At 54.2% G+C, this 26,163-nt stretch overlaps 1 protein-coding gene and 3 long non-coding RNA genes across 5 annotated transcripts in view; 1 reads left to right on the top strand and 3 right to left on the bottom strand.

Annotated features, from left to right (window-relative positions):
• Nucleotides 1-8,030, bottom strand: part of MGAT3 (beta-1,4-mannosyl-glycoprotein 4-beta-N-acetylglucosaminyltransferase) — a 31,951-nt gene extending 23,921 nt beyond the window's left edge. The window contains exon 1 of one of the 2 annotated variants that reach the window (XM_074326418.1): nt 8,010-8,030. The gene's annotated coding sequence lies outside the window, so the exon portion shown is untranslated. Of the gene's footprint in view, nt 1-6,877; nt 7,078-8,009 lie in introns of those variants that run through there. The other variant, XM_074326417.1, reaches the window with a different exon arrangement.
• Nucleotides 8,031-8,357: 327 nt separating this feature from the next.
• Nucleotides 8,358-15,674, bottom strand: LOC141570183 (uncharacterized). Its single transcript, XR_012494138.1, has 3 exons — nt 15,297-15,674; nt 14,763-14,915; nt 8,358-8,493 (listed from the first exon to the last, which is right to left on the bottom strand). It is a non-coding gene; the product is annotated as an uncharacterized LOC141570183 (long non-coding RNA).
• Nucleotides 9,539-20,605, top strand: LOC141570181 (uncharacterized). Its single transcript, XR_012494135.1, has 3 exons — nt 9,539-9,771; nt 13,630-13,798; nt 20,466-20,605. It is a non-coding gene; the product is annotated as an uncharacterized LOC141570181 (long non-coding RNA).
• A 200-nt stretch (nt 20,606-20,805) lies between these two features.
• LOC141570184 (uncharacterized) lies at nt 20,806-24,751 on the bottom strand. The gene is made up of 3 exons (XR_012494139.1): nt 23,593-24,751; nt 23,275-23,484; nt 20,806-22,758 (listed from the first exon to the last, which is right to left on the bottom strand). It is a non-coding gene; the product is annotated as an uncharacterized LOC141570184 (long non-coding RNA).
• Between the last annotated feature and the right edge of the window lie 1,412 nt (nt 24,752-26,163).

Raw genomic sequence — 26,163 nt, 5'->3', positions numbered from 1 at the left:
GTCAGTCCCCAGCACCCCGGGCCTCAAATGTTCCCTTTGTGAATTGGGTGGGTTCAGCTGGCCACATGGTCTCAAGGCTGGCTCTCGCTTGCATGAGGTGACAGCCACCTGAGCTGGGCTGCACCTTACAGTTGCTTCTGGGAGGTCCCTTGGTCTTTAGCAGAAGCCCCTCCCTTTGTCATCCAGACAGGAAGCCCTACTGCTGGCCCGAGTCACCTCTATCCAAGTGCTCCTGACCCAGTCCTTTCTTCACTCCACGGGCATGTCCTACCAGGCTCTCAACACACCTGCCCTGCCTGCAAGGTTCTCACCATCACATGGAGACAGACAGGCAGAAATCCCCGGCAAGGAGGGTCAGCCTCACCCTTGGGGTGAGGGTCAGGCTTGGTTTCCAGAAGGGTCTTAACAGATGAGCCAGGTGAGGAGGGGAAGGGCATTCCAGACAGAGAGCTAGTACATGCAAAGCTCAGTGCCTGGATTTCTAGTCAGGGTAGAGTGCTAGTGCAATGCCCCTCCCCACATGCCAATGTCAGGAGGCAGTGGCCTGGGTATCTGTCACCTTCCCGCCAGTGGTGGGTACAGGGCCACTGCCCATGCTCACATGTGGCCCCAAACATGTCTGACAGCGGTAACATGCCAGGCCCCAGAACCAGCCTGAGGAAGCCTGGTCCCTGGACACCCCTGGGAGTGGGGGGGTCTGCCTGGGTGCCCTTTGGGGCCAGTTGCCCTGTTGCTTAGTGATTCTAACAGTATCCCTGTTCTGGCTGCACAGCCAGAACCCACCTGCTAGGTTCCCCTGACCTTTCTGGCAGTAGCAGAGCCTCACCCTCTCTGCTCTTCACCTTGGCCAAGCAGCGTGTGACCTTGGATGGGTCACCCACACTCTATGGGCCTCCGCTTAAAGACCAAAGACCATCCTGGACTGTTCCAAGGACCAGATGGGGCCAAACCATATGCGACGCCTGAGCTCACGCCTGGCTCTGCCCCCACTGGCCACATGGGCTCCCCAACCCCTACCTATGGATACCAGAGCTCCCAACACTGTCGCTGCATTTATGTCGCCCCCAGGCCTAGGCAGAGGTTCTCCTCTCACCACAGCTCCCTACAGAAGCAGGGTGCCCTCAGGTGCAGGTCTGACAAAGGACACGGACACAGATGGAAGAGGAGGGACACACCTCCGAGCCACGTGAGAACTGAAGGGAGATTATGGGTAGGCAAGCGCTGTGTAAACAGCAGGCTCTGCACGGGCTCATGGTGCTTTCATCCTCAGGCAGGCTCTGCCCCACAGAATCACCTCCTGACTGTGTGACCCTGGCAAGTCACCTCCTCTGTCTGGGACTCAGTTTCCATACAGTGAAACAAGAACTACTTTGGCACCACTGCCCACAACTCATGAAATACTGAAATGAAATCATGCAGGAAAGCGCTAGCAGCTTATTGGGAAGGCACCTTCTCGATTTTTCACCTAAACCAGCGAATCTGTTTTGTTTCCAGAAGTGGCCCTCACCTGCCACTCTCACAGTCACTTAAGATAATATTTACCGAATGCCTTCCCCGTGTCAGGCACAGTTTCCCAGCGCGAGCCGTGTGCCCAGCCTGGGAACCCAACCCTTACCCTGTCTCAGGAGCTCTCCCTGTTCCCCTTCCCTGGCCACCATCATTCACCAGCCACAATTCAGCCAGGTAGCAAAAGGAGGGCAGCCAGGAGGGATTTATCCAAAGCATTAAGCAAATTCTGGGGCACCCATGGCCAGCAGGGACCTTTTCCCCAGAGGAGATAACAGCAGCAGGTGCCTGGATAAAAGCTATGGGCATGGGGGTGGGGCAGCAGGGTGTGTGCAGAGAGCTGGGGGTTGGGGGAGCAGGGAGCAGAGGCCAAGAACGCAAACAGGGCTGGGTCACAGGATCTGTGTGCAGGGTCTCATAAGGCAGCCTGGCCTCCAGGGGCTGGGCAGTGGTTCTTGCCCACAGGCCTCTGAATCCCCAGGGCAGCATTTTAAAACCTGGCTTCCACCCTCCCTCCCAGGGTGGGATTCTGACTCAGCAGGGTGGGTGGGGATTAGCAAATTGGTACTTTCCCCAAGCCTCTCAAGTGAGGCTGAGCAGGGCTTCCCGAGGCAGGGCCCCAGGACTATGGGAGGGGTGTGGCACCAGGACCCCAAGGAGGGTGGCCTGGAGGCCCTGACATGGGTGAAGTTGCTGTCTCAGGCATCCAAGCCTGAGAGTAGTCCCCTCTGGTTGACCCAGGGGGCCTACATAGGCAGCCCCACCAGGCTCTGGGGTCCTACAGGCTGGATATAATCCCAGCCCTGCCACTTCCCAGCCCTGAGCCCTGGGTCCCAGGCCCTCTCAAACTGCCAAATGGGGATAAACAACAGTACCTACCTCTAGGGAAGTTAGGAGGCATCACTGGGGTAATGCAGACAAAGTGCTTGGCCCAACGCCCAGCACATAGTAAGTGCTCGATACATAGTAAGTGCTCGATAAATAGCAACAAATTATTACGACTTGGAGGTCGGGTGGGGAGAACAGCCTGGAAAGTCATCCATCACAGGTCTCTGTCAACCACAGCCCTGGAGCCGCCTCTGGCTGCACCCCCACCCCACCCCCCATTGCTCAGACCGGGATCTGTGCTGTTCCTTCTGGGAAGTTCCCAGCCTGCCTGCCCAGGAGGGCAGCTGGATGGCAGGCCTTAAGGAGACCCCAGTGGGGCCGGGGCCTTCCAGGTCCTGGCTGACAACCTGCCACCCCACCTCTGGGGGAAATTCCAAAACCTTGAGCCTAGTAAACTTTAAATTTGTAAAACAGCACAGTAATTAGGTGTGTGAAGGATTCCTATTATTCCATTTACATATTAATAAAAAGATGAAATTAAGTGAGGAATTTCCATTCCAACAGGGAAATTTCCATTTCAGGCAGTGAAAGGAAAACTATTTTGGGACACTGTTAACTTCCTGGATTACGGGCAAGGCCTTGGGCCCCCTTGTGGGCCCCATTCAAGACCATGGGAGGGTGGTCCACTACCCTTCCACCAGTCCTGCTTCCAGCCTGTGGGAGGTCCCAGCCCCTCCTTAAGCCTCGCTTTCCCCTTCTGAGAGATGGGCACAGGCAGGGTACCTGCGACCACCGTGCTGTAGCCTGAGGCTGCCCTCTGAAGGGTAAATCTCCTTCATGAGGGATGGGCAAGGAGCAGGAATGGACAGAAGTGCCGGACTGCTCCCTAGGGCTGAGAATCATTCTTTCACTCACTCATGCATTTGAGCTCCAGTAGGTAGGCCTGTGGAACTCACAGCCTAGCAATAACAAACACACTAAAGAAACAGGGATGGTGCTCTGTGAGCCCACAGCAAGGAGACCAGGACTCACACAGGCTTCTCTGCATGAACTCTGCTCAAGCGAAGATGTAAAGGCTGGGCCAGCGCTAACAAGACACTGTGCCTCAACGTCCTCATCCGCGAAGGGGGTTATCACGGTACCTGTTAGGGGTTGCTATAGAGATGCAAGTAATGTTAGCTATTACTATGTTCATGGGCAGGTGCATGAGAGGGGCTCTAAGCTGGGGCCACAACAGAAGGGGGAGGAGGGGCTGTTTGATGTGGGGTGGGTGACCGGGATCATGGAAGAAGCTTTTAATGGGTGACAGAGTTTCAGAGGACAGAGAAAGGGGTGAGTGAAAGAGACATTCAGGCAGAGGGAACAGCATAAGCAAAAGAATAGAATCTGGGGTTTGGGACTTGTTTGGACCACATCTCAGAGCTCTGTTCAGCTAAAGCTTCAGGTCCAGCAGGACCATTCCATGCAGAACCCCAAGACCAGGCCAAGGTCAAGGGGAGTCCCTAGGAGAAGAGGCTAAAGAGTGAAGCAGGGTCAGAAGTGTGGAGCCCCAGGAAAGGAAGACACCAGCCCTCTGTTCCCTCTGCTCTCAGTCCTACCTTGGGTACTTATTCAGGGTAGTCTCTGGCCCCGCCTTCAGCCTGTCTGGCACCTGGCCCTGCAAGGCCCTCTCAACTACAGTACGGCCTGGCAGCTCCCCAAGTCCATCTGACCGACAATCCTTTTCCTCCTTGTTCAACCATCATATATTAAGCACCTACTGAATGCCTGGGTGCTGAAGCTGGTGTGTACCCACTCCCATTTTGAGATCGTTAAGCTGTGAGCAGCTTGAAATGGGCCCTGCTGCAAAGATTTACACCACAGAAATTGGCCAACACTGCTGATCAGAGAGCCAGGTGCCAGCATACCACTGCCCCCTGGCCAAGCTATGCACAAAGAAAGGCAGGCATCTGCCCATGGGGACTCACACATGGACGGAAGACACCGGGATATGGACCACGCATGCACTGGGACAGGCTGTGTAGTCTCCGAGGAGGCGGGGCTAGCAATCAGGAGGTTCATTCTGGAAGGACAGCAGCGAATGCCCACCAGAAACTGAACCAAGTTGTTCAAAGAGCAACTGTGTACGTCGCTGCCATTTTAGACACAAGGAAACTGAGGCACAGAGAGGCAGAGTCACTAGTCCATAGTCACACAGTAAGAAGTATCAGGGTCAGGATTCGAACCAGGGCCACTGGATCTGGAATCCTTCCTTTTTCACTTCTGCATTTAACTGCCTCATGACACAATTATTGTGACTTTCCTCCTGCCCCCAAGCAGCCAGCACAGGGCTGGGTAGACCATGGGTGTCAGTGATATCTGCTACCCAACTAGATTCTAATCTCCTGAGGGCGGGGCTCGCATCCTCTCCACCTGGCTGCTCAGCACAGTGCCCGTCCTCGGAGGACAATGTGTTTGGGACATTGACCTGAATGTCTGAAGAAACTTCTAGAAGGGAGCCCTGGTCGCCCTGCACCACTAGAGCTGGCTGGGGTGGGGGTGGGGGCACCATGCAGTATGGGGAACAAAGAGGCTTTGGCCTTGGGAAGCAGAACGGGGTCCCTTGAATGCCATGGCTGGGGGCCAGAAGGTGGTGAGGGCCTAGAGGGGCAAGAGGCTGTGCCGACCACCCTGTCCCCCGCCACTCCTCTCTGCTTCTGTCTTCTCCTACAAGGACTTGGCCACTCAGTTCCCCCAGCCTTCGGCTCTCTCCGGGTCACATCCAGCCCTCACATGATCCTCACTACCAGCCTGTGAAGTGAGCCTGGCCTGCCAGCTGGCATCGCTGTCTCTGTTTTACAGGTAAAAATACCAACGCAGCAGCCACTCATTTACCGAGTACTTCTCAGGTGCGGGGCACCCTACACGCATTATCTCCTGCAGTTCTCTCCACAACTATGGAAGATTGTCCCCATTTGACAGATGTGGAAACTGAGGCTCAGAGAGCAGACTGCCTGAGACAGTCCCACTACCACAGAAAACGGATCACCAGTGTAGGTCCAGCAGCCCTGACCACATCAGGGGCACTAGAAAGACCCTCAGAAGGGAAGTCGCTGAGCCAGCCAGCGTCACTCTCAGCCCTGTCAGGACTGAGTGCCAGCTCTCCAGTGTGGCCTACCACCTGTCTCCACCTGCCTCCTTCCCTTTGGCCTTGGCTCCCATCTTCCTCTGGCTTCTCTTTTTGTCCACTTGGCAGTGCATCACCACTCCTCAGCTCCATCTCTCAACATATACCAGGCACCCCCTCTCTGAGCTTTTGCTCATGCTACTCCCTTGAGCAGAATGCCCTTCCCACTTTCTCTACCAAGTGAACAAACTCTTCCAGCTTCCTGTTATCATCTCTTCCAGCAAGTTCTCTCTCCCCCCTGGCTGACAGCCCCTCTTTCAAACTTTCCTAGGACCCTGTACCTATCTCCCTAGCGTTAAGAAGCGTTAATTACTCCATAGAGTTGCCAACTGGGCTGGTGGGGTGGGTCTTGCTCCTTCATCCATCCTCTCGGTTGGCCCCAAGCCTGGATCTTTAGTAACTGCCCCTGGTGGTGACACACCAGTGCCCACAACGCCCCCATCAAGGCAGATCCTGACTGGTGTCCCAAGAGTAAAGTGGAGTGCTCTGGGGATGAGGAGAGTGCAAAGTCTAGAGGACCATGAGGGGGTCTCAGTGGGGTAGTGTTGCTGCCCACACCCCTTCTGGGGCATCTTCCAGGGCTAGGAGAGTCAATCGACCTCAGGCCACCAAGGTTGGCCGAGACCCATCTCGGCTTCTCCTGGCACCTCAGCTCAGGCACACCCCACTACCCCCATACACCCAGGCTCGCTCCTCTCCCCACCTCCAGTTCCAGAACTCACTATTTGCAGATATTTATAGCGCCCTCCCCCAGCCAGATTCCCTCCCCCGTCCTGGGCAGTGCAGTGGAAAAGGCGGGAGCCTCCCCCCTAAGGGTTGGGGGTTCTCTCCCAACTCCCCTGTGCTTGGTCCCCACAGGCAGCCACAGTCCGGTCCCTACACCCTCCCAGCACCGAGACTGCGCCTGGGCCGCAGCCACACCGCCGCAGCCGGGGGTCGGGGGGTGGGGAACGCAGGCGCTGAGGCCTCCCACCTCCCGCCCTGCACCGGAGGTTTGTGGGGGACGCAGCGCACAAAGCAGGGCTCGAGTCCCGTGGCTCTGCCCCCCACCACCACCCCGGGCCGGGGAAGTGGGGTCGGAGGGAAGAGGATCTGCCCTCCAGGGCCAGGGAAAGCTCCGCTGGGCAGCCGGTTGGGGGAGGGGGCGCCAGAACCCCTGCATCCTGCCCCCATCTCGGCCCCCCACCCAACCCCCCCAGCCTCACTAGGTGCTCCCGCCCCTGGCCCCAAAGGTCACACTCCGGGAGGGGGCGGTGGGAGCCTTGACTGGGGGCGCCGGGAGCGCGGAGGAGGCGGCGCAGAGATGGAGGCGGAGGGCTGGGAGTGCGGGATGGAGGGGCTGCGGCGCAGGCCCCCAGGACGCCAGGGTCAACTCACCCATCGCCCGCTGGGTCTCAGCAGCGGCGGCAGCAGCGGCGGCGGCGGCTCCGCGGCCCCCGGGGCCCCCGGCGGGGAGATGCTGGCGTCCGCCGCAGCCTCTCGCCCCATCCCGGGCTCCGGCGGCGGCGGCTGCGGCGGGAGCCCGGCATCGCAGGCTGCGCGGCCCCGGCCCGGCCCCGATCCCCGCCCCCCGCCCCCACCTCCACCCCGTCCCGCGGGCCCGGCGCGGCTGCCTTGCTGCACCCTGGGGCCGCGGCGGGGGGTCGGCGAGCGGACTGCGCGGGGGAGGGCCCCGCGGGAGGCTTGCGGGGGGTGCGGAGGCGAGGCCCAAGTGCGGCGCGTAGAGGTGCCTGCTCCCGCCCGGCTGGGGCGGCTCCGGCCCCCGCCCCGCCCCCACCGCGCCCCCTCTCTGCCGCCGCCAGCCGGGCTCTGCCAGCGGCGCTGGGCTGGGGGCGCCTCGGACCGCAGTCTGGGGCCGCCGCCGCTCCGCGCCTCCCGCGTGTGCAATCAAATGTGTGTGTGTGAGTGTGTGTGCGCGCCCCTGCCTGTGACCGTGCGTGCGCCGGCCCACGGCCCAGCGCGTTCTGTGCGGTGGTGTGTGCGCGATGGGAGGTGGGGCAGGTCAGACTGTGTACGTCTGGCGTGTGCATGGGTCTGAGTGTCCACTGCTGTGTGTGCATCTGTGTTTTGTAGTGTGCATGGGTCTGTGTGACCTAGAGTGTGCCACCGGGTCTGTTCCTGTGTGTGCATGACTGTGCACATCTGCGTGTACCGTGCCCATGATTGTGTGCACACATCTGTGACCGTGTGCAGCGGTTGTGACGATGTGTACACGCGTCTGTGACAGTATAGTGAGGCCTGGTTTTATACCGCAGTGCGTGCATAACCCCGGGCCTCTTTCCGTGTCTACACAGGTCTGTGTGTCCATGTACACACCCGGCCAGTGTACACCCACCTATGGTCCCTGGGACTTCGCCCACCTGTATCCTTCCGACCCCCACCATCTATGCATATACCCAAAGCCACTGTGGGCTTGCTCTGTCCCATGCCTGGCCTCGTTACTCCCAGGCATAAAACTTCCGGCCCTGCTCCCCTCAGCTGTGACCAGAAGCCCGCCAGCCTTGCTCACCTTGAGCTTAGTGTCCTGCCACTCTGCCTGCAGCGGTTCTGCCGCCATTTCAAACTCTAGCCCTTAATGTTCTTGCTCATGGCTCCCAGGCGCGGCCTCCTCGGGCTTCCTGCTCTTCCAGGGGTTCCTTCTGCTCTGAGGGCATCGGTGGAGTGGTGACTTCCACCCAAGTGTGCAAGGCATCCTGGGTATTCATCAAGCACCACTGTGGGCCATGGGCAGAGGGGCGCAAGGCAGGGCAGGGAGACCCCTCAAGGCTGGGTCTCAGCAAATGTCCTCAAGGGCAGACTGGGCCTTTGCTGGGCCTTTGGAGCCTGGGCTGGTCTTCCTGAGCCAGGTGTCCACTGCCTACCTTCATCCTTGCCAAGCAGCCAGAGTGACCCTTCGCCAGCATTCATCTGCGCAGGTCCATCTCCCTGAATCCTCCATGGACACTAAGTATTTTAGGCTTTGCTGCCCAGTTTCTGTCTCAACTAACTCCACTCTGCCACGATAGCATAAAATCAACAGTAGAAAATATGTAAAGGAATGAGCATGGCTGTATTCCAATAAAACTTTATTTATGGACACTAAAATGTGAATTTCATGTATTTTTCACATGTCACAAAATATTATTCTTTTCTTTTTCCCCAACCATTTGAAAATGTAAAAACTATTCCTAGCTGATACTGCTCTAAGCACATCCCTGTATACCATCCTCACGACTCACCTGCTTCAGGTACTCAGACATTTCCCCCAGATCCCATCCATTCTACCCCCAAAATGTCAGCCTTTTCTTCTCCCCCACCTGCTCCTCCAGCAGGCTCTTTCCACCTCCCACGGAAACCTCACTACTGCTCACACATACTCATCTCTATCTCTCCATGCCTCTGCCTGGGGACTCCTGCCATCTGGAAAGGGCCATCAGAGACCCTGTCCTTGCTCCTGACTTCCCCCAGCCTCCAGCAGCAGCTTGGGCTCCCCTCAGCCTATGAGAGAAGCAGTGTTCCAGGTCTGGCTCCCCCAGTGGATTTGTTCTGGTCATCTCAGAAACCTCAATGCTGGCCCCTGAAGGGGTTCAGAATGAGCCTCCCCAAAACATGCCACTTTGGCATGTGGTCAATTTTGACTGAAGACAATCAACACCCAATAGACTCTAGAAAAACTTTTACCTTTTCCTTAATTACCTAATATATATATATATTATATATAATGTATATACATTATATATATATATATATATATATATATATATATATATATATAACACGTGAGGTCTGACAAGTTTGTGAACTTGTTGCAACAATGTTGCTAACCTTTTTTGATATCAGAGGGATAATTCATTATGAATTTGTAACAAATGGACAAACACTTAACCAAGTTTACTATTTGGAAGTGCTGAAAATGCTGCGTGAAAAAGTTAGACGACCTGAACTTTTTGCCAACAACTCATGGCCCTTGCATCATGACAGTGCACCAGCTCACACGGCACTGCCTGTGAGGGAGTTTTTAGCTAGTAAATAAATAACTGTATTGGAACACCTCCCTACTCACCTGATCTGGCCCCCAGTGACTTCTTTCTTTACCCGAAGATAAGCGAAATATTGAAAGGGAGACATTTTGATGACATTCAGGACATCAAGGGTAATACGCTGACAGCTCTGATGGCCATTCCAGAAAAAGCTCCAAAATTGCTTTGAAGAGTGGACTAGGCACTGGCATCAGTGCACAGCTTCCCAAGGGGAGGACTTCGAAGGTGACCGTAGTGATCTTCAGCAATGAGGTATGTAGCACTTTTTCTAAGATGGGTTTGCGAACTTAATTGTCTGACTTTCGTGTGTGTGTGTGTGTGTGTGTGTGTGTGTGTGTGTGTACACACAAGCATATACTGAGGGTGCCAAAAAAATGTATACAAGTGGACACTTTGGTCAACGTTGCTCAAGCAGTAGTTCGCCGTAATCAGAAGTGTCTGGATGCTGATGGGAACTACTTTGAGCACCTCTTGTAATTGCAGAAGTCAAATGTGACTTGTGTTTATCTTTTGTTATCGGTATATATTGAGTATTACAATTTTAATACAGTTTTCTCCTTTCTTAAAATATGTATACATTTTTTGGCACCCTCTGTATATACACATACCAGGGGTGCCAAAAAATTATACACGTTTTAAGAAAGGAAAAACCTGTATTAAAATTGTAATATTCAATATATACCGATAACAAACGATGAATACAAGTCACGTTTGACTTCTGCAATTACAAGAGATGCTTTCTAGCCCCAGCCCTGGCCACGCAGTTTCCCTGTAAGTAAGGATTTTACCCTCATGACATTTTTGGATGCAGCCTGTTTGATGGGAAACCAGTTTTAGGTTGTGACCTAAAAACCAATCCGTTATACTTATAGCTTGACTCTCTTTTGTTTTTTAATAAAAGTACAAAACAAATATGCTCACCTGTCCTTGAACACCCAGGCCCTGCCCACGGGGACAGTGAGAGGTAAGGACTTGTGGGGAGGGTCTTATTGCACAGTGGTAACTTACTTCAATCTGGGTTTTGTGCTTTTGAGAGTTAAGTGGCTTAACTCTCAGTTTCCTCATCTGTATAGTGAGAATAAGGAAGGCTCCCTTATAAGGCTGTGTGGAGGATGGGATGGATCCCTATGTATGAGGTGCCCCCCCTGCGGCCTGTCATCCAGTCTGTCTTAGCTGGCACCATGATTGCAGGGCCACTGTCTCCTGAGCTCTGAGCACAGGCCAGAGCACACAGGAGACACTCAATAAATATTTGCCAGGAAACAAAATGAATGAATTAATACTGTCTGTATTATTCCTTGTCATTAAAAAAAGATTGTCCATTTTGACCTGTCTAAAAATGGCCACTTTAGGAAAGCTGTGCCCCTAAAGCCATGCTTCAGTGAGCTATACCCTACATCCCTCATTAGGGTACCCCCACCCATATGTGGGTGCTTTTAGGCCCATACAGGAGGAGGAGCCAAAGGCAGGCACCCCTTTCCCACACTCCAGTGCAATGGAATAACAGGTGTGGGATTGCCCTACCCAGCCCAGGGTCAGGAAGACTCTGGGGGCCTGCTCACCCAGCTCCGTCCTCCCCTAAACACGGGCCTTTGTTCTCCAGACCTTTCCAGATTCCCGAGCTTCTTGGGAGGCAGCAGAGGAGTCAGCCTTGGTTGGAGCCATACCAAAGCCAGCCTCCATCTGCCCAACGTGTTCTCACAGTGTGGTGGGGGCTGTGTGTGACAAATGCCTGCTCTCCCAGCCCAACAAAGATGACGAGTGACTCTCTCAGGCACACAGGGCCACCACTCCACCCTCCCGCCCAGGCCCTCCAGCACCAGGAACCCACCTCTAAGAGAGCTGGCCGGGGGCAGAAACAAGCCCTAATTCCTTCCTCTCACAGACTTCCCTCTCAGCCTCTGCCCCTCCAGCATTTATACACAGAAGTGCTCAATGGGTAGAAAAGGTGGATATTATCCTAAGATCTGAGTTCAAATTCAGCTCCAGTGCATGTTCTGGGTATTTTCATCCCCTAAGCCTCAGTTTCCTCATCTGGAAAATGGGGATAATCACTGCCCTGACATCACAGTGCTATCAGTGGAACCCAGGCCTCTCCATCCTCTCCCTCCCCCTGGCTCACTTCATGTCCTATCTCAATGCCGTCAAAGGGCATGTGAGGGGAGGGGAGGGGCTCTGTAGGTGGTCCTCCCATCCCACCCCCTCCTCTGGGGCCAGGCTGCCTGCCAAGGAGGCTGTGGGAGCCTGGAATTGAGAGAAGCCCAGATACAAGATTAGCCAGCCCAAGGTGGTGTCGCCTTACAGTTCTGTTGACCCCGTTCAGAACTGATTTGGCTCTGGGAACAATTGCTAGGTCTGTTATATCTTTTGGCAGCTGCTGCCTGTCCCCCCGAGGGAGCCACATTCCACCCTCCCTGGGTCATCTCACTCCTGACCCTGGGTCTCCAGGTGAGGAGTCCCCTGCCCAGGTACCACAGGCAGAGTGAGCTGGCTCAAAGCCTTGGCTTTTTCATCTACAGAACGGGCATGAGGGCGGCTTCCTGACAGCTGGCCGTAGTGGTATTCAATTAATGTTTTGTCCCCTTCCTTCCTCATCACCTGCTGGATGAAATCACCAGATCTGGCATCCTCTCCTGTCCTCCTCCACATGCACTCCATCCATCCCTTCATTACTGAGCCCCTCAGCAAAGCACACAGCATGCAGCCCTCTGAAGTTCTTGCAGTTTCTCCAACTTTTCTTATCTCTGCACCTTGGCATATTATTAGTCCTTCTGCCCAGAGAGCCTTTCTGGAAAAACTCCTACTCACTCTTCAAGACCCAACCCAGGTATCCCCACCCTGTGACTTCTGGTTCTCAGAGGCTTTGCTCAGGCCTCATTTGGAGAGTTCCTACCTGAAGGCTTTTGCTGCTACTGGACTCTGCCTACAACACCCTTCCCAGCTCCATCTCTTCAGTATTCATTTCACCATCACAGCCTCTAGGGTGCAGCTCAAATGCCTCTTTCTCACAGAATCGCCTCTGATTTCCTCCTCCTGAATTTCACCTTCGTGGCTGAGCACAGGGCTCTGCGGCCCTTGTAGGACCCTGAGCACTTCCTGTCTGGTATCTGGCCTTCCTGTCTGGCCTCCCTGTGCGCTCTTTGGGCACAAGCATGAGAGGGGAATCCCCTGGCTCCTAGCTCAGTGCTGGGGAACAGAGGGCCCCAGACAGGGATCTCCTGACATTCCAGGTTGGGTTCTGAGCCAAATCCTGCTGGTCAGTCCCTCTCCGTCTGGGTGACCTTGGAAAAGTCACTTTTTGTCTGTAAGCCTCAGTTTCTATACTTGTCAAGTGGGGGGATGGATTAGACAGGGGTCCATTACCTGGGGGGTCATGGGGTCCAGGAATCTTCTAAACTTCCCTGTAGCATGGTGTGTTTGTGAACATGTATGAAAGTGCATGCTCCGGTGTAAACATGGGTGTGAGTAGACTTGTGTGTGGATGTGTGCATGTGTGAACGTGGGTGTGTGCCTGTGTGCGTGGATGTGCACACACACATGCACCTTTTTCTGGGAGAGGGCTCATGGCTGCTATTGGATTCTCCAAGGGTTCAGAACCCAGCTGAGGGACTCCTGGCTCTCCCACCCTTTCAGAGACCCCTCTCCCATTCCTCCATGCTCCCCCCACAGGAGGAAACCCTGGGGACTCCAGGATCACCCTCAAGCCCTGCAGGGCTCTTGCCTGTGTTCCTGCCCCACACGGCAGCCAGGGTGATCCCAGAATGTATAAGTTCGATCACCTCCTTCCTCTGCTCAAACCCTGCTATGGGTCCCAGCTCACCCAGAGTGAGGCCAGAATCCTTCAGGGGCCACAAGGCCCCCTGGTCCCCTCCATCCATACTCCCCGTGCTCACAGGCCCCCTTTGCACTGGCTCTTCCCCCAGGTACCACATGGCTCCTCCTCCTCCCCGCAGTCTCAGGGCAAATTCAGGCCCTCTCCACCCACCCTGCTGAGGTGCCACCTCCGGACCCCTCTGCCTGCCCTCCTTCTTTCTTCCAAAGCACTTTTTACTTTCTAGCATCCTGGGTCATTTCCCATGTTTCATGTTCTTTTGCTTGTCTCCCCTGTAGCACATAACCGCCACCAGGGATCTTTGTCTGTCCTGACCTTGCTGTTGGCTCTCCAGCACCTGGCACAGCCTGGCACATAGTAGCTGCTCAGTAAATACTGTTGGAAGAAAGCCTTGACAACCCCCTGTGTTGGCCTCCATGAGTGTGCTTGAGGGGACAGCCGTCATCTGTAAGTATCTTCTGCCGGGGGCATGAGGGCTGGTGGGAGCCTAGAGAGAAAGGTGCCAGCCTTCCAGGGGGCGAAGAGCTTTGGACTAGATAAGTCCTCCCATTAGGGCCAGGGCTGCTGTATGGTTACAGATGGAGGTGACCCAGGATGCAAACTGCCTTTTCTACCAGATGCTGCACACTTAGCTGGGCTCTGGCAACCGTCCCTAGAAGCTGGGAGCCTGCTCTATCTCCACCCCTCTGCTTCCCCAGGCAACCCCACAGCCTCACACACCCGATTCCCCGGTGAGGAAACTGAGGCACAGCACAAAGACATTGGGCCCCTCGACGGCTGACTAGTCTGCTAGAAAGTATGTGGGGGACACAGAAAGAGTAGTTCATCCTGAGGACCCCACAAGATCCAAGGATGCCACAGATGCTGAGACTTAAATTGAGTCACCAGGTGGAAGCTGAGCGAGTGACGCCCACTGCAGCCCATGGCCAGCCCATGAGGGTGATGCAGGGGCTGGATCCCTGAGGGGAACAGGCTCTTCCTCCAGACACCACACCAGCAGAGAGCAGCAGAGATACCCAGACTTCTGAGCACACGCGGGCCACCCATCTGCTGGCGGGTATACCCACTGGGAGACTCCGCACCTCAGTGTTGCATACACACATTCTCTCTCACACTCACACATCCACACCAAGCCTTCTACACACTGACACACAGACACACCCCATGTGCACACACACAGGGCACACCTGCCTGTACCCACAGAGCCCGGCTGGTCATTCCCCACAAACTCACACAGCAACATTCCACAGGGCCCACACAGGAAGGGCAGGGTGGGACACAGCCCACCCAGAGACCCCTCTCCTGTCTCCAGCCCCCTGGTCTCATCTTACAGCCAACACCTGCTTTGGCAAAGGTACCTTGAAATCCCATAAACAGATTGGGGGGGCAGGCACAGCCCCGTAATGCCCACCCACAGCCGGTCCATCCTGCAGCAGCTTCAGCTCCTGGGGCCCATCCGTGAGGTTCTGTCCTTGCAGCTGTCAGGTCCTTGCTCGCAGACCCATGGCCACATGTCCTAGGCCTGGAAGGCGCTCTTTGGAACATCCAGTCTGTTTTCACCTGTCTGAGCATTAAAATCATGGGCCCAGAGGCAGCCCAGTAGAGTTGTTTGAAGTCCTTTGGGTCGGCAGGGTCTCTGGTCCTTTTGATGACCAGAAATTTAATTAATAGGGCTGGGAACCCTGGTCAGGGGTCCAGGCTGTCTAGCTAGAGCCAGGTTAATGGATGGAACTGGAAGAAAGTCACCCACGAAATGTGGGGTGAGCCACAGAAAAAGGCCACAGCCGCCTGGGGCCTGAGCTGGCAGCAGGAGCCTCAACCACTGACCTTTAACCCATGGACACCCTGAGGCGACTGAACCTCACACCTGCGAGCTGGGAGAGGGGGCTCAAGGTCATCTCTTTCCCCCCCCTCCCCCCCATCCCATGCAGCTCTGATTACACACCTCTTGTGAAGTGACAGTCTCTCCCACGGCAGCTCTTTATCATGGGACAGCTCTGGATGTTAGGAATCCTAGACCCCACTGCCTGGAACTGGTCAAAGCAAGTCAGTTTCTGCACTGGCACCATGGTCCTTCAGAAATTTGGCAAGAGTCCCTCTACCACTTCTCCTCCCAGGTTCTTTAGTGGCTCCTCCTATGACAGGATTTCTAGACCTTTCCATCCCAGCCACTGTTCCATGTGTCACCACCCGCCCCCAGACACAGCCTGAATAGCACAGACACACGCACAGGGGCCCTCACTTCCCCTGACTGGCCCATCCTCCAATTCACGCAGCTTGCTTTTGCCGGAAGGTTTCTAGCCGCGATTGTACACTTCCAGCAAGCGGCTACATGAAGTACAGGAACTCGGCACTTGGAAAGGCTCAGGGGCTCAAACGAATTCTGGTTTCAAAAACCCTCAGCCATATTATGGTATAGGATTGTGTATTAGAATATGGGTTACAAATGCAGTGTTTGACTTCGACCATCGTTGCGGTGTTGGGCCAGTCGTTTAACTTCTTTGTGCCTCAGTTTCCTCTTTAGTAAGATGGGAATAAGAACTGTACCTACTGCATTGAGTTGTTGCAAGAATTAAATAAGCCTGTACATCTTAAGAGCTTACAACACAGGAGTGCTATTAGTACTGCAACGTCTAGGTGGTTGTTGCCCAGAAACTCCGGCTACTCAGGAGAGACTTCTCTTCCCCTTCTGGAAGGTTAGGTTCATGGAATCTTCTCGTTGGGAGGGAGTTTGAAGGCCATTGAATTCTAGTGAGAAAGCTAGATGCCCCATGATGCCAGTGAGAAAGCTGGGCTCAGAGGGAAGCTGGGGCCTGCCCAGGACCACAGGAAGCTGCGAGGACAAGTCCCCATAAACACGGCCTTTAACTCAGTCCTGAGGCCCAAACCATTTCCTCGGGTTCTGCGCTACGACTCTTCCGGTTTGACCCCTGCCTCCAGCCAGGACTGGGGCTGGAGAGGTCAGGCCTTCGGATCTGAAGACCTAGTGAGTTGCAGAGCTGGCAGTGGGCGCTAAGGCTTGTGCTGGATGGCCACCATGCCATCCGTTCCTGAGGTTTTCGGGGGGTGGAGGTGGGGGAAGGATTTGCTCTGTCTCCTCCTCACCAATCCCGTGAAAGTCATCATCTGAGGACAACATTTTCTCAGAAGCTGGGGGGAAGCTAGGGTAACGCTGCTAGGAGGAAGTTTCTCACTATCTGGGAGGCGCAGGGCAGGGCAGGGCAGGGCAGGCAGGGCAGGGCAGGGCAGGGCAGGGCAGGCAGGGTGTAACGGCCACAGCAATGCTCCCTGCCAATGTGGCATCCTCAGCAAAGCCAAGGCAGGGCCCATAGAGTTGTCACCAACAGGATGAGCAGGCCCGGTCTCATTCCCCACTGGGTCTCGGCCATCTTACCCTCAGAGGGCAGGGGGCTGGGTGGATGGGGACTAGGGCGGGAAAGACCAAGGCCTGACGAGAGAGAGCTATGAGCCCTTTGGTGCCCCTGAGCTTGGCCAGGGCTAGCCTAGCCTTCTCATTCCACGGCAGTTGGGCTCCGGAGCCTCCTGGGCCCTCCCTCCTCCGCATTCTCATGGGTCACCATCGATTCTCTCACCCTTTGTCACATAAGAGCCTGGCAGCAGGCAATGGTTTGCTCTAAGGGCGGGGATTTATGCGTGGAAGAGTGTCTGCCAAGATGGCTGCCAGCAATTCCTCCCCTCTGTAACTTGGGCCACATGGCCCACTATCTCCCCTCCCCTGGAGTCTGGGTGACGTGTGTGTCTCTGGCTTTGAGCAATAGGATGAGGTGGAAGTCACTAAGAGACTCCAGGCCTAGACCTAAAGAGGTCTTCCGGAGTCCATACGCTCTAGCTTGGAAGCTGGCGGCCATGAGAGGACATCAAATTACCTTGCTAGAGAGAAGCCACCCAGGAGAGAAGCCCTAGAGACCACGAAGCGAGGAGGCCCAGCCCCCAGCCACTGAACCACTCCCCCTAGAACACCATACATGTGAGGGAGGCCAGTCGGTCCACCCCAGCCAACACGGCACCAGCAGACGAGGGGTCCAGCGGTCCCTACCCAGCTCTGCCTGAACTGCAGAACTGTGAGCAAATCCACACTGGGGGTTGCTTGTTACTCAGCAATAGATAACTGATACACTTCAAGTCCTGAAATCTTCAGTCCTGAAATCTCAGACTCACAGCAGCATGACAGACCACTGGTGGCTTGGGCAAGTGACACCACCTCTCTGGGACTCGGTTTCCCCCAAACGGAGATCAGAACAGCAGTACGTGGCTTTGGGTGAGGGTGCAGCATGAATGGTGTGGTCGCAGAGCACAGGCTGGCCCAGAGCTTGTGTTTAATACGTGTGATCCCACCACGTGTGATCAAGGTCTGGAGGCCCAGCTGCTCCAGCTCCCTGGAGGGTCCTTGGGCCACAGTCCTGCCCCACAGGACGATGATCTCTCTCTTCCTGACAGACAGTACCAGCTGGGACTGCTCTTCCACCCAACCTGCTGAGGTGGAAGGAATGGGAGACAAAGAGGGTCATTCTGCTCTCCCCTCTCAGGGGAGTCATCAGACTCCTGGAATTTGGGTCTTTTGAGCTAAAAAGTTCTCGGGACCGAGTCAGGTGGACTCCTGCCCAGCCGACCAAGGTCTCCAGGAACTTGGAGATACCAGTATCCTCTCAAGGGCGATTGCTTCAGGGACCTACCCGGCATCGTGTCTGCACAGCAATGACATCCCTTCTGAGCCTCCCTCCCTCCCTTGGCTGTACCCAATCAACAGAAGAACAGGTTGAGGCTGAGAGACAAAGTGACTTCTCTAGGGTCAGTGAGTTTGTGACACAACCCACACTGTACTGGCAGCTCCACTTGTGTCTTCTGCCCCACCTGATCCTTTCTGCTCTGGGAAAGAGAGGGGTGAGTCCATGGCCACCAGTCAATTTGAGGGGAGGCAGAGGTCATTTAGCACCCACCATACCTCTACCAGCCCACCAAGCCTTGCTGCCCACACGTCCCCACTGGAGCCACTTTTGTGAGGCAAAGTGTAGAAGGGCTCAGCTGAAACGGCCCTGGAAGCCCTGAGTCGCAGAATCCAGAGAAGCTAGCTGCTCTGGCCACACAGCTGGAGAGCCCGCTGCTGTCCCCTCTCACTGCATTCCTTCCCCTCTTTCCCCAGCTGGGGGTAGGGGTGGGGAACGTGGGGGTGGGGGAGGCGGGGTGCAGCCTCCCCTCTCACATCAGGTCTGACCCCACCCTCCAGAAGCTGGCAGGCATGGGGAGGCCTGGAGTTGATCTGAGAGTCCAGAGGTGTCACAAGGACACCTCCCTCTGATTCCTTTTGTTTTCCTCCTGGCTCGCGGCTGCTGTCAGATGATATTTGTATAATTTCCTTGTTTGTTGTAGGTCTCTCCACTGAATAGGGCTTTTGCTTTGTTCCTAATCAGTACGAGCCTAATCACGCATGCACTAGGCACTCGGTGCATACTTACTGAGCGAGTGAGTGCCTGCTGCATGGCGTAGGTCAGATAGGGCCAGATAGCAGCAGGGTGGCCAGCCAGGCAGGCTCGTGATGTAGGGGAGAGGTGATGGTGGCAGGGCCAGGTGGGGTGGGGCTGGAGAACAGAGGTGAGACCAACAGCATTGGGGGCTGTCTGGGGTGTGAGGGAGGAAAAGGGAGTGTGGGGCTGACTCCCCAGTGGGGTATCTGATGGGGAAGCCTGACCCCTTGGCTGCCCACCCCACAGCTGGGCTCAGGCTGGGTCCCAGGTGTGACATGGCAGGGCAGAGCCAGGCTCCATCTCTTTGTCCTCGACCCTCCCTGGGCAGGGGCTGGAGCCTTGCCTTAATAGACACCCCCGCACCCCATCTCCTACTTCTCAAACTCCCTCTTCCAGGCCCAGGATGCACACCCCTCCCCCAAAGCCTTCCCTGATTCTCCTCCGCCACACCAACGCCCACAGTGAATGCCTCCTTGCTCTTCACTCATATTCATATATTCACTCACTGGCACACTCAGGAAACAATTGTGAGACTGGCCCTAGTGCCAGCCCTGCGGGGACACAGAGATGACCGTGCCTTACGGGAGACAGTCCCAGAAGCCAAACCACAGCATTACTCAAAACCAACAACGCAGGAGGAAGGGACCTCACCAGCTCTCAGCACAGACAGGCGGTGGGTCGGCAGTCAAGGGGCTCAAAGAGGGTCTGGCTCTCAAGGGCCGGGTGGCCGTGGCCAGTGTGTGGGCCTCACTCCCTCCTCTGTTCACCTCCCACCCGCCCTGCGAGGCCCTGGCTGGGTCAGCCCCTGGGCACCCCGTGGCCATCCCAGGCACCCTGGCCTCGGTGGGCACTGTCTCCCCCATCTTCTCTAGTTAGGCACCAGTGACAACAAAGTCTCAACAGCCCTGGTCAACACAAACCCAAATGCATTGGTGGCAGGACTTTTTTTTTTTTTTTTTTTCAATTGTAAAATATACATAACATGAAATTTACCATTTTGACCATTTTTAAGTGTGCAGTTCAGTGGCGTTAAGTACATTCATGTTGTTGTGCAGCCATCATCACCATCCATCTCCTGAACTTTTCCATCTTTCCAAACTAAAACTCTGTCCCCATTAAACAACTCCCCATTCCCCTCCTCCAGCCCCAGCAACCACCATTCTACTTTCCATCTCTATGAATTTGACATCCTTAGGTACTGTATTCAAGTGAATCACACAGTATTTGTCTCTCTGTGACTGGCTTATTTCACTTAGTATAATGTCCTCAAGGTTCACATGTTGTAGCGTGTGTCAGAATTTCCTTCCTCTTTAAGGCTGAGTAATAGCCCAGTGTATATAGTATAGATCACATTTTGCTTCTCTATTCATTCCTGATGGGCATTTCGTCCACCAATGGGTTGTTTCCGCCTTTTGGCTGTTGTGAATAGTGTTGCTATGAACATGTACAAATATCTGTTTGAGTCCCTGCTTTCAATTTTTGTGGGTATATGCTCAAAAGTGGAATTGCTGGATCCTATGGCAACTCTATGTTTAATTTAGGACTTAATTTTAAGATGATTGTTCTGATGATCCTAAATAGGTGATAATTTGTGTTTAATTCAAAGACTCAAAACCCACTAAATTTTAAAGCCCTCACACTCTGCAGATTATGTCCCGAGATTCCAGTTTGAGACCCTCCAGAGCTGCACTGTCCAGTGGGGTGGCCACGAGCCACGAGTGGCTCTGAAGCGCAGGAAAGCGTCCAGCCCACGTGGAAGTGTCCTGGACAGGTAAAATACACCCGTGGGGGCCGGCCCGGGGGCTCAGGTGGTTGGAGCTCCATGCTCCTAACTCCAAAGGCTGCCGGTTCGATTCCCACATGGGCCAGTGGGCTCTCAACCACAAGGTTGCTGGTTCAACTCTTCGAGTCCTGCAAGGGATGGTGGTGTCCGACCCCTGCAACTAAGATTGAAGACGGCACCTTGAGCTGAGCTGCCTCCTGGATAGCTCAATTGGTTGGAGCGTGGGCTCTCAACCACAAGGTTGCCAGTTCGATTCCTCAAGTCCCACAAGAGATGGTGGGCAGCACCTCCTGCAACTAAAGATTGAATATGGCACCTTGAGCTGAGCTGCCACTGAGCTCCCGGATGGCTCAGTTGGTTGGAGCGTGTCCTCTCAACCACAAGGTCGCCTGTTGTTACTCCCGCAAGGGATGGTGGGCTGTGCCCCCTGCAACTAGAAAACGGCAACTGGACCTGGAGCTGAGCTGCGCCCTCCACAACTAAGACTGAAAGGACAACAACTTGAAGCTGAACGGCACCCTCCACGACTAAGATTGAAAGGACAACAACTTGACTTGGAAAAAAGTCCTGGAAGTACACACTGTTCCCCAATAAAGTCCTGTTCCTCTTCCCCAATAAAATCTTAAAAAAAAAAAAAAAATGCACCCGTGGTTCAAAGATTTAGTATCAAAGAGAGCTCATTGTTAATTTTTATATTGACTACATGTTGAAATGATAATATTTTGGCTATACAGAGTTGAAGAAACTATAGCATTAAAATTAATTTCACTTGCTTTTTACTTTTTAACATGTGACCACTGGAGAATCTAACATGGCATTTGTGGCTCATATTACCTTCCTATTGAAGCTTAACCTAGGGGTTTCATCCAGGTGCTCTCAGAGTATAGAGGAGCCACCTGGAAACCTCGGCAGGTGCTTTTATGTACTTATTTTTAACAGAGGTGAAGTTCACGTAACACACAATTAAACATTGTGAAGTGTACAATTCTAAGTGGCATTTAGTGCACTCACACTATTGTATTGTGCAGTCACGCTCTCTCTAGTTTCAGACTTTCTCATCACCCCAGAAAAACACCCCATATCCATTAAGTAACCACTCCCCATTCTCTCCTCCCCTGGCCCCTGACAAATGCTCATCTGCTTTCTGTCTCAATGGATTTGCCTATTTGGGACTTTCATTGGAAAGAAACAATACGGTATGTACTATTTTGTGTCTGGCTTCTTTCACTGAGCAGAATGTCCTCAAGGTTCATCCCCGTTGTAGCAAATGTCAGAACTTTATCCCTTTTTCTGGCTGAGTGATACTCCATTGTGTGGATGTACCACCGTTAGTTTACCCATTCGTTCACTGATGGACATTTGGGTTGTCTCAGCCTTTTGGCTATTCTTAGCAATGCTGCTATGAACATTTGTGTATAACTTCTGTACGGACGTATCTTCAGTTCCTGGGAGTAGAATTGCTGGGTCCAAAGGTAGTGGCTGGTTCTCTTTGTCTTTTAAACATTCACCTTACTTATTTATCAAAGTTCAAGATAAACACTGTTACCGAGTCAAGTGGTTCCTTGGGGTGTGTTAGGGCAGACTCTTGACCACCACTGAAGGTTGGTTTTGGGGGTGCTGGTTGGGGATACCCCATATCAGTATTTTTAGGACTTTGTTCTTGGGAGGCCCAGATTCTCCAGCGAGGATGCTTCAGTGTCCCGCCTGTGGGGTAAAGTCCCCACTGCTGGGAAGAACAGGGCAGGGGACAGGGCAGGGACCCCAGCACTCAGAAGTCTCAGGTACTCGGCTTCATTTTCAGTGTGATTTCCTTCTCCCTAGGCCAGGGACCCCTGGTTTACTATCACCGGAGAGTGACTCCTGTTTCCTGCCAGGGTTGGGGAGGGTGACTGCCTAGCAGTTCTGGGAGGGGCTTTGAGGGTCTGGCTGATGGTTATTTGGCCCCTACCCATTACTCCCACCTGGGGTTGCCAGCTCAGGCGGATCCCTTGGTGCTTCTGCAGCATAAATCACACTGGTGCTCAGCCACCCCCCCTGCTCACTTGGCATGTGGCTTTTCTGAGATGTGATCTACTTTCCAGATTCAAAAATGGTGCAGATGTGGTCTCCCGTCGTGCTTGCCCATCCTTGTGTGCTTATACCTTAAAAAAAAAGAAAAAAGGAAAAAAAAAATCCCTTTCTGTAGTCTTCATGGGGTTTTAGAAGGGGGAGAAATTTGTGCGTGGGTTTAATCTGCCATCTTTTGCAAAGTTGTCAGGTCAAGACTAGCCTGGCAGTCCCAGGATGCCCCTACGCTTTAGAAATATTCCCGGGCCCGGAGCCAAGCCCAGGCCCTGCCCCCACTGCTCTGGGAAGCTTCCCAGAACCCATTAGCCGGAAGGGCGACCCCTAGGCCTGGGTCTTAGGGCCCATTCTGGCTGGAACTCCAGGTGCTGACTCAACACCCCGGGAGACTGGGAGCCCCTCCAGGGCAGGAGTCTTAATGATGCATTTCTGACTCCCTCCTGTCCCTCCACCCTCCTAACCACAGCCCCTAGCATGGGCTGCACACAGCTGGTGCTCAGCCTGGCTTTGTTGCTAGACAGAGGAAAAAAGAGAAGGGCGCACCGAGAAGATACAACCCGGGCAAAGAACAGTATCTCCGGATGTTCTTTTACCTGTTCTTGAAACTTTCTCGGATCTTCTTCCTGGGCCTGAGATCCCAGGGGCGCTCAGAAGTTCAGAAAGGCTGGGACGGGGACCTCAGTTGCAGGCCACCCCACTAACGGAACTGGCTGAGGACCTGCTGGTCCCCACATGGCAGGCACAGCAGACGTGGAGCCTCAGGCCCACCGGTCTTTTATGGATCCACAGAAATAGTTTACTCTCTTTTTAATCAGAAGGAAAAAATTAACTTGTAGCTCAAAGAAAATGTTTTAATATAAAATCATCAATATATTTATCTTTATATGAATTGTGAAATACGAGTTTCATACCATTTTTGTGGAAGAAGAGGCCCTCAAAGGTCACTGTCATGCGGGGTCTCATGTGGGGTCTCTAGTCCCGTTCCCCGCACAAAAACACAGGATATGGCGAGGCCGAAAAGGAACACCCACGGAGCCATAGGTAGGGGAGTCATACCACTATATTCTCGCTGGCGGCTGGTTGGAGACACAGGAAGCAGGAGCCACATGATCCGCAACCTGCAGTCAGCTTCTCTGCTAACCAACCCCACTTGCTAACTGCAATCCAGGCTTGCTAGCTCAGCCATGGCAGTTATATCAGTGGCTAATGGCTAGCCAGTAACAGCTGACGGCCAGCTAGTCACAGCTGATGACCATCTACTACCTGAACCAGCACCTTTCCAGGTGAGGTCGAGAGGCTGGAAACTGCTCTCTGGGGCTCCATCCCCATAGTCACACTGTGTCCTTGTCCCCTGCCCAGGGTCCAAGTGGGGTCATACTCCTTACCTCAGCACCGCTGGGCCCAGCTCAATTCAATGACACCAACACTGCCTGGGCTGGGCCCTGGGACCCAGAGACCAGATGTTCATGGGTCCTCACTTGGAGCTCCAAGCTCACTGCAGCGCCGGGTCAGCAATGCCCTATGCTCGGAGCCAAGGAGCCCAAGAGAAGGGTTGAGCAGGATAAGGCATTTCTGGAGTCCTTAGTTAGGTCCTGAAGGATGAATAGTTCTCACCTGTGTAAAGGGAGCGCCTCAGCAAAGACACAGCTGCACAGAAAGGGCTGGCCACTTCCCAGGAGGGTGGAGGGCCTGATCTGGCTCAAGGAGGGTGTGAGTTGGGGGCATGGCAGGCTGAGGGCCGAAGGACCTGGTGATGAGCCCACTGTGTAAAGGTGAAATTCAGCAAATCAATAACGTAATTAGACTTAGCTAGTCCACAGTTTAACTCAACGCATAGCTCGCTATCTAGCCACCTGTAATTAAACTTGGTTTGCAGTCAGATCTGCCCTGATATTCAGCTGTTTCCTCTTTGTTTTCCCCTCACTGGTTAACGTAAGAACTCTGTTTTGTTCCCTTTCTCAAGGATACCTATACCCCCTTAATCCATTTAATTTGCTGAATCCTATGTAACCTGGAAAGGGCAACTTCTTAATCCTCAGACTATCGGACACTGGATCTGTTTTGCAATCCCTTTGCAGTTTTTACTGGTGACACACTAAGCCCCAGGCCGAAGTGGCCGGTCCGAGTTGAGATGAGTTGAGATGACCGAGGAGAGGGTCTAGGGTGGAGGGGGCTCGTAGGGGTGGTTCTCAGGGCTGGGGAAGAGGAATGAGCAAGCATGCAAATGACACCAACACAGCAGGTGCTGGGAGGGAGGCAGGAGGCTGGAGATATGGAAGGTTCTTGAGCTCAGCACTGCCTTTGCTGAAGTGACAAATGTGGGAGCATGATCATGGAGGATGTGGAAACAGCCAGGGGGCTCTGGTCCTGAGGCAGTGTGGGGCTCTGAGGCCCACCCTGTCCCTGCCCTGACCCACTCTGTGGTCTGGGAGAGCAAGGGGAAGAGGGGCTGCATTAGACAACTGGTCCACACAGCCTGGGGTCCTCTGACCCCTCTGGGGGTCTCAAAGGCAGGAATAGAGTTTGTGAACTGGTGTCAATATCCCTCCAAGCCGGCTTCCAGACACTGTCTGTCCTCGAGGAGGCCGTCCAGGCTCATGGAAATGTCAAGTGCCTGTCCTTGCTCTGGGCTGACATCACCTCTGCTCCGCACGGGAACAAAGCGCGCGCTCATGCCGAGCCCGCTGGGAATGGCAGTGATCTGTGTTCTTGTTTGGTTTCAAAACAGGGGGCCCAGAAGGAAGAACCATGAAAGATGCCCTTGTTGGAAGAAACGTTCGGGGGCCCATTTGATAGCCTCGCTCTGGGCTTTGGCTGACAAGAGGCAAGAGCCACAACTCTTCAACGTCTGGGTTTCCAGGGGAAGCTGCAAGTAGCGTCTGCTAGTGCGAAGCCCCAAGTGGAGCCTTCATTATACATTAGTGTGCGCGTGTGTGTGTGCGTGTGTGTCTGTGCGTGGTGGGGGGGAGGGGCGGAGAGCTCAGCTCATGCTTTTGTAACGTGTCCCAGTCAATTTCCACATCTGTAGGACAAGGCAATCCTTACCTCTGGCAGCTCAGACATGTCAGGCCATCTTATTAAGAAGTAGGTTGGGTCCTCATTTTACAGATGAAGACACCGAGGCTCAGCATGGTCCAGTCACTTGCCCAAGGTCACACAGCGATTTACTTATTCATTCATTCCACACATATGTGAAGGGCAACTACGTAGCTGGTACCGACCTTGGGGCCGGGCCCAATGGATTAAGGTAGGCAAAGTCCAGCTGTCGTGGTGAGACAAACACAAGTAAGTGAGCAAGGAATGTCAGACAGCGAGTTTCTGTGAAGCAGATTAAAGGGAGATGGGGCAGCACAGCCGGGGTGGAACCAGGGAAGGACTCTCTCAGGAGGTGCCGAAGCCTGACTGACGGGAGCCATCCGAGTAAAGAGCAAGATCAGGTGCTTTTCCCTATGACGTCAATGTCTCATTGCCACAGCACTAAT

Source organism: Rhinolophus sinicus, linkage group LG02 (assembly GCF_036562045.2).
Source record: "Rhinolophus sinicus isolate RSC01 linkage group LG02, ASM3656204v1, whole genome shotgun sequence".
In the NCBI taxonomy this organism is placed as follows: domain Eukaryota; kingdom Metazoa; phylum Chordata; class Mammalia; order Chiroptera; family Rhinolophidae; genus Rhinolophus; species Rhinolophus sinicus.
This window is presented reverse-complemented; position numbering and strand designations above follow the sequence as displayed.